The 8,078-nt window shown below is 37.4% G+C and overlaps 1 pseudogene; it reads left to right on the top strand.

The window, feature by feature from the left end:
• Positions 1 to 1,279: 1,279 nt before the first annotated feature.
• LOC143641323 (pyruvate kinase PKM pseudogene) lies at positions 1,280 to 6,251 on the top strand (annotated as a pseudogene).
• The last annotated feature ends 1,827 nt before the right edge of the window (positions 6,252 to 8,078 follow it).

Raw genomic sequence — 8,078 nt, 5'->3', positions numbered from 1 at the left:
CATTTAAAATAAAACCAAATACCAAGGAATACATCTAACAAAAGATAAGTCAAGATAATTATTACCTTAGGAATAGAAATGGGTGGGATATTTATTGGGAAAAGGAATGACGTGGGGGCAGTCAGTGTTCTGGTATTGTTTCATTTCTTGATCTAGATAATGTTTGAAAAGTAAATTTATTGGTTTTGGAAATTCATTCAAGATATGTGCTTTTTTTTCTGGGTATATGAAAACTTCAAATTGTTTTAACAATTATAAAATGTATTCTTAAGGAAATGAAAAAAACACAATAAAAGAATTCTATCTTAGATTTTTAGTAAATAAATAAGTAGCAAATAATATAGACTTAAAATAATGTACAACAAAATATTAATTTTTAAAATACCTTGAGATATCATTTGAATAAAATGACCTGATTTTGTTTAAAATATTAAATCATAACATACCTAAATCTATAAAACAATTGTTGAAAATTTTGCATCAAATGTATCTATTATCCATCCCCCAAAAAAACTCCTCTTGCTCTTTAGAATCCCTCCATCTGACCACACTCTTCCTCAAATCACTGATCTACTTTCTTTTTCTGTGGGCATTAACTACATTTTACATTCATTTACATTTTCTGCAGTTTTATATAATGGGATGATTATTTTTTTTTTGTCTTTCTTACCATCTGTTATGGACCCAATATTTGTTTTCCCTCCCCCAAATTTATATATTGAAACCCTCAACCTAAGTGTGGTGGCATTTGATGGTAGAGTCTTTGGGAAAAAACTAGGTTTATATGAAATCTCAAGGGTGGAACCCTCATGATGGAAATAGTGATATTTTTAAAAACAGTGAGACCAGAGCATCCCCTTTTTCTCTAGTATAAGGCCAAAGTTAGAGAGCAACCATCAGTAAACTACAAGAAGGCCTTTACCAGAAACTAAATCTGCCAGCATCTTGATCATGGACTTTCCTGTCACCAGAACTGTACCAGAACTGTGAGCAATAAAAGTCTGTTGCTTAAGACACCCAATCTGTAGTATTTTGCTTTATTAACCTGAGCTGACTAAGATAGAAATTGAGATCAAAAAGTGGAATACTGTTAGTGCAAATACCTAAAAACGTAGAAGCAACTTGGGAAATAAGTAATAAGTAGGGGCTGGAAGAGTTCTGAAGTGTAAGGTAGAAAGAAAAATGGATGCTAAGGGTGATTTTGGAGAGGGTTTTTAGGAAGAACAGTGGAGAGCTGGAGAGAAAGCCTACATCCTAAGTGCAGAATTTTGGTAGAAATATGGAGAGTAAAGACCATTCTGGTAAGGTCTTAGAAATTAGGAACATGTTATTTGACAATGGATAAAAGATGGCTTGTTACACTGTGGCAAAAAAAAGACTGAATTATATTAGTATCCTAATGTTCTAGTGTTTTTTGAATAGGAACAACTTACTAGAACTTACTAGTGACCAAATTAAATATTTAGCTGAGGAAAATTCTAAAAGTGTTGAAAGAGTAGTTGGTTCCTCTTGATTATAATATATCTGGTGATATAGTCTTTAGGTATAGTCTTAACTGGATTGAATCTGATTAGAAACTTTTGATCTGACCTTCCTGTATTTGCATATTTAACATTTCTCCAGGCTTGGAAGATTTTCTGCTACTATTTCTTTCTCTTCTTTTTAAACTTTTATGACTCAAACATTTGCTCTTTTCATACTGTTCCATAAGTCTTGTAAATTTTCATAATTTCTTTTCATTCTTTTTCCCCCTCAGTCTTCAAGAGCATAAATTATTTTTTTCTGCTTGACCAGTCCTGCTGTTGACACTCTCTATTGAGTCTTTTATTTCATTGAATATATTTTTCAACTCCAATTTTTTTCTAATTTATCATCATTATCATTTGACTCTATTCAATTTCTCTTTCTGGTCAACTACTGTTTTTCTCAATTCATTGTATTTGTTCTCTGTCATTTCTTGAAGATTGCTTTGCTTCCTTAAAAGTTATATTTAAATTTTCATTAGGCAGCTCTTTCATTTTTCTTTCTTTGGTATCAGTCACTGGCACTTTTTATCCAGTTGGTGGTATCTTCTTCCCCTGATCTCAATCCTTGAAGTAGTGCATCAATGTATGTGCATTTGAAGTTAAATTATTCTATTCTTCATGATCTGGCTCTATCTGAGAAAGCTATGCAGGCTTTATGGCACTATATGACCAATTTCTAGAAGACAAAAATCTAAGAATGATTTCTAGGTATAAATACTCGGATTCTCAATTATATCCCTTCTGTATAGATAAAGTAAATGGAAATAGATAAAAACTATGTCGAGAATTTGAATAAATCGTGCTGCTAGAGAAATCCAAAATCTTACAAAAAAAGATGTTAAGATAGCTCAAATCTTGAAATACTTCTCAAACTCCAGAACCTGGAGTTAAAAGAAGTACACTGATAAACATTATAGGATGTATAACAGATATGATCATGAAAAACAACTGTGTTAACTTAATAGACTGAAGGGTCGAAGCAGTGCCACCTAAACCATAGATATTACCTGACATCAACCTTGACTAATAATTCAAAGGATAGAAACAAAGAACTGGTACAGGCAAAGTCCAGATTTTAAAGTTTCCTTACAACAAGAACAATTGATCCAAAATATTCCACTATAGCACTTTGCAGGTACAGAATCTCTGTATACAAGGAGATCTGCCAGAAGTCATTCATGCCCTCTCTTATCCCCACCAAGGAAAAAGTGGTCTACTAATCTGCCTTTAACCATTTTCTTATCAATAAAAAAAGAAATATTCTCTGAAATATATTTTACTTCTAAGTCAAGTTTTTTTTCTACCTGTCATATAAAATATGGCAGTTGTTTTTGTACTAGCAACAATTTTATCTTATCTTCCCCAAATGACAGCTTAGGAAAAAAATATGCATTGAATGAGATTTGGGGATTGATTAATTGTGCTATGTAGTATTTGTTCTGTGGGCCCAGAGGAATTAGACATAAGTCTGATTGAGAGGACTGTACATTTAACAGATATCTTTGATTTAGAGTTGTGAATAAAAAAGGTTCATGTTTTTGTTTTGTGTTGGGGATTGAACCCAAGGCCTTGTACATGCTGGGCAAGTGTTCAACCACTGAGCTACATACAACCCTTTTCTTGGGTATAGAAAATGAGTAAGACCTTGAATGCTATTTCTTTGAGAGAGGAGAAAAGGCATGAATCTGTGGAACATGACACATGTATATAATGTAGACAGAGACACTTTTGAAAGGTATATGGGTGGGAAGATGGGGTAGCCAAATGAATGGATATTTCCTGAGTTGTTTATTCTCTGTTATCAATTTATTCTACTTCCAGTACCACTTGGAGAGTCCTTCAGTAACCTACACTGGATGGAGGCATATAATTCATGCTGGAAATAAGTATATTACATTTTTAGCTATTGTCATTTATAAATAATCCCATAAATTTCTTTGTGACATGATTAAAATTAGTAAGAGGCTGAGACTTCCCAGAGTCCCTTGGTCTTCTCCCGTTGGATTTGATTGAGAGGCAATCTAAGTCTGTAGTAAGGGCAGCCATCTCCACAGAGGGAAGGCATAAAATCTAATAGCAGAGCAGCATGATGGATGAACAGAAAGAGAAGGTCCAAGTGAAATCGTTTAGTTCCCAATTAAACTGTAGTAGAAGCCAAAATCTGGATTTTAGAGTTAGAAAAGACAATTACATACCTTTCCTCCTTAAACTCTTTGTATTGGGTTTATTGTCCTATGAAAGTGAATAAAACCTACTAACACATAACTTTTTAAAAAAATTTAAATACATTTCCATAGCTTTATGATTCAAGAAAAACTTCTTTCAAAGCAACATGTTGTTTTTCTGGTGTCTGACATTAAGCAAAGACAGATTGGAGACAGATAAGACTGCACAACAGGAGGGAGAATCCAGACCTTTTTTTTCCCCATATTTTCTAGGTTTTATATAGTGTTATAAAAATACACACTAAAAAATGTCTGATTAATGCGCTTTAAGGTCCTCAGTGATCCTTCTCCTGTCTTTTCTCCTCCTTTCTTCTCCTTATCCACTTCAATCAGTCACTTCCCATTTTTTTTCTGCCTAGAATGCCATCCTCACAGGAATCCACATATGTCCCTAAGCTTTATTTCTTAAGGAAAATCAAGTACTATATACAATATAAAATTTTTTTTAAAGAAACCATAAGGATAAAGGCAATGAAAGAGCTAATAAGTGACTGTAGGACAGAACATAATAGCAGATGGGTAATCAATTCTTTATAAAGAATTATAAAAATTAAAAAGGGAAATAAACTAATTATCATGGAAGTAATTTATTCATGTCCTTTGGTTAGGGCACTTCTGCTGGGAGCCATCAGCCAAGTAGGTATGACAATTTCCTTGCCAGCGTACCCCCATGTTTCTTTAGTGGAAGGACTCATGGAAATAGGACATTTTGCAGGACATTGCATGTAAGGTGACCTTGCTCAAGGACCAGGGCGGATCCGTGTTTAGGGTGTTCCCCCTTTAGAATAGGGCGGTTTAGCATAATAGGAGATTAGGGTGTTCCCCCTTTAGAATAGGGCGTATCCTGCTGCTGAGTTCCTCTTGAGTTCTTAGGGTCAGACAGTATATTTGGGGAGACAGAAGCCCAGTAGTGGATTTGGGCAGAGTGTGGATTTGGGCAGAATGTGGATTTGGGCAGAGAACGTGGATTTCCCCAGAACGTGTTTGTAGACGGCCGGTGTGAGTTCGGGAATAAAGAATTGCTGTTTGAATCTACAAGCTGTGTGGAGACTCGTGATTTGTGCCCAGCCAGAGACTGCGGCACACTTCCTTACTCCCATTGATGTTCCTGGTATCAGCACCTAGGAGGGCAATTATGACAGATTTTGGAGATTTTAGAGAGTAAAGGGATTATAATACATGAGTTTTTTTAAAATTTTTTATTTGTTTTAATTAGTTACACATGACAGCACAATGATCTTGACATATTATACATTTGAATCAGATGGGAAATAATTTCCTCTTTTCAGAAATCTATCAGCAAACACATTTGCTTTGTATTATACATAAAGTGATATAACTCAAGTGTTTTTAAATTACTATCTTATATATCCAACCAAAGGACAGGATTCCAATCTTATAAGGTATACTCAAGAATATTATCCAAAGTATATGGAAAAATTCCCTCTTGAGACTGAAATTAATAAACTAAACATTAACAATGAATGAAACTAGCCATCAGTAAATGTAAACTAGACTCAATGAAAGATGCTAAACATATGTTGCTATTAGAGCAAAGTGTCTTCAAAACCAAGTGAAAAGCTAATGATGTCTTTAAATGTTCTTGATAAATGTTAAGATGATTGTAGGCTTAATTGATTAGGTACTGAGTTGCTCAATCACATACCTGTAGATACTAGCCATTTCAGGCATGTAGAAGGCACCCAACAAATATTTTCAAGTGATTGAATAAAAATCTTCTATTAGATATTTTAAAGAACTTAAAACTACAAGACAATTAAAACTATCGGTATAGGAGTGAGGGCTCCGGAGCTTCCTAGCTGTATTTGCAGTCAAGGCAGACCTGGACCATGCCAGAAAACCTCAGAAGACTCATAATGAAGCTGGGCTGCCTCCATTCAGACCCAGCGGCTGCACATGGTTACAGCTCACATGCTCACGGAGCACATGTGCTGCCTGGATGTTGACTCACGGTCCAGAACATTGGCATCATTGTACCATCATCCCAGCTTCCCTAACAGTGGAGATGAAAGGAAATGATTAAGTCTGGAATGAATGTGGGTTGTCTGACTAGTCCCTTGGACTTATGAGTGCCATGCAGAGATGATCACGAATGTGTGCTCATCCACAGAGAGCTTTGTTTTTTGACCCCATTCTCCATCAACCAATTGCTGTGGCTTTGGACATTAAAGGACCTGAAATCCCAACTGAGCTCATTAAGGGCAGTGACATCATGAAAATGGATCTGAAGAGAGCTGCTCTCAAGATCACTCTGGATAATGCCTACATGGGAAGTATGACCAGAACATTCTGTGGCTAGACAAGAAGTGGACAGCAAGGTCTATTTGGATGAGGGACCTATTTCTAGTAAGATGGAGAAAAGTGCTGTCTTCCTGGTGACAAGGTGGAGAATGGTGGCTTCTTGGGCAGTAAGAAGGGTGTGAGCCTTCCCAGGTGTCCTATGTTTCTGCCTGCTGTGAAGAATACTGAGACTTCCTGAATTTAGAAATGGAGCAGAGGATGGAGGAGAGAGAAAAGATAAGAGGGGTTTATTTTAACTGATAGTTTCAGGCTAAACCAACAAAGAAACAAACAAACCAGAAATCCCTGTTCCACCTTCCTTTTATGCATGTTGAAAACTAGCCATCAAGACTCACTGTGCTCTGTTTGCAAAACTAACCAACCAACAAGCAGCAAGCACTTCTCCTGGTAGGTTATCCTCCTATCCCCACACTGTGCCCACTTCACGTTGTCCTGCCTTCACATCCACGGCCAATGTAGGTTCAGTGTAAGTAGTTTATGCTTTCTTTTCCTCAAGGTTTTATTATATTATACTCACTTCTAAGATCCATTGAAGATTTTTTCCAAGTGCTATTTGGTCATGCTGCTAGTGGCTTAGGGAATGGGCCGTAGGACTGATCTTTTATTTGGGCTAGGATCTGAAACAGTTTTAATAAAGCCCTGTTATTTCTTGTTGTGTCTAAATTTGTTTTAACATGCTTAGAAAAGATTATCCAGGATCTGAATTTTGGGATAGGGCAGGATACAGATGTGGGGTAGGGAAGGATATAGAGGCCCCCACTTTTGATTGAGAAGCTCTACCTTGTGGTGCCCATTACTAGCAGTCCCACAGATGATACCACCACGGAGACTTCCTTCAAGTGATGCAGTGGGGTTCTGATCATCCTCATCAAGTTTGGCAGGTTCACTTACTAGGTAGTCAAATACCACCCATATGCGCCCATCATTGCTGTGATATGGAATCACCAGTCAGCTCACCAGGCCTACTTGTACCACAGCACCTTCCCTGTGATGTGTAAGGACCAATTCCAGGAGACCTGGGATGCAGGTGTGGCCCTCTGGGTGAATGCTATCTTGAATTTTGGTAAGGCCAGGGGCTTTTTCAAGAAGTAAGATGTGGATGTTGTGCTGATGGGGAGATGCCCTGGATTTGCCTTCACCAACACCTTTTGTGCAGTGCCTGTGCTGTGACAGACCTGAGCCCTCGTCTAGCTTCTGTCCCATATCCTCACTCCAGTCATCCACTAGGCCAGCAATATCTGCGGTGGGTTAAGACACCAAAGAAGATTAACACTACTGTGACTCATGTCAGTTTTAGCTCTTCTTCATAAGGTATTGGTCCACTTTCTGTTGTTAGTAATAAAATACCACAGACTGAGTAAGTTATAATGAAGAGATGGTTTATTTGGCTCATGGTTCTGGGCTAGGGTGGAGTAGCCAGATCCAGTGATGGCTTTTTTGGTTGGTGGGGTCCCCAAGTAGCAGAAGGTATCACATAAGAAACAAGGGAGAATAAACAAGTGCCCTAATGAACCTAATTTTTAGTAATCCATTAATAATCCATAATCCATCAACCTACTAACCTATTAATTATGTGAATTAATGAGTCTCTTCATGAGAACAGAACTCTGATCACCTCTTAAAGGTCCCACCTGGTCTCTCCACTTAATGTCTCATAATGGGAATTACATTTCAAGTGAGTTTTAGAGGGAACAAGTCATATTCAAATTATAGCATATAGTTCAGCCCAGACTTTAGGGAGCTCATTGTTATGATTTGGATATAAGGTGTCCCCCAAAGGCTCCTGTGTCATGTAAGAACATTCATAGTTAAAAACACTGGATTGTGAGAGCTATCACATAACCCGTCTATCCTAGTTTGAAAGGACTACTGTGTAACTCTTGGGCAATATGGTGGAGAGGCAGGTGGGTCACTGGGGCCATGCCCTGGAAAGGTTCATCTTCCCTACCCCCAACCACTCCTTCCCAGCATCATGAGCAGAGCCCCATTGTTCCACCATGCCCTT

Source organism: Callospermophilus lateralis, unplaced genomic scaffold (assembly GCF_048772815.1).
Source record: "Callospermophilus lateralis isolate mCalLat2 unplaced genomic scaffold, mCalLat2.hap1 Scaffold_96, whole genome shotgun sequence".
Lineage (NCBI taxonomy): Eukaryota > Metazoa > Chordata > Mammalia > Rodentia > Sciuridae > Callospermophilus > Callospermophilus lateralis.
The sequence above is the reverse complement of the archived record's forward strand: the minus strand, read 5'-3'. Positions and strand labels throughout refer to the sequence as shown.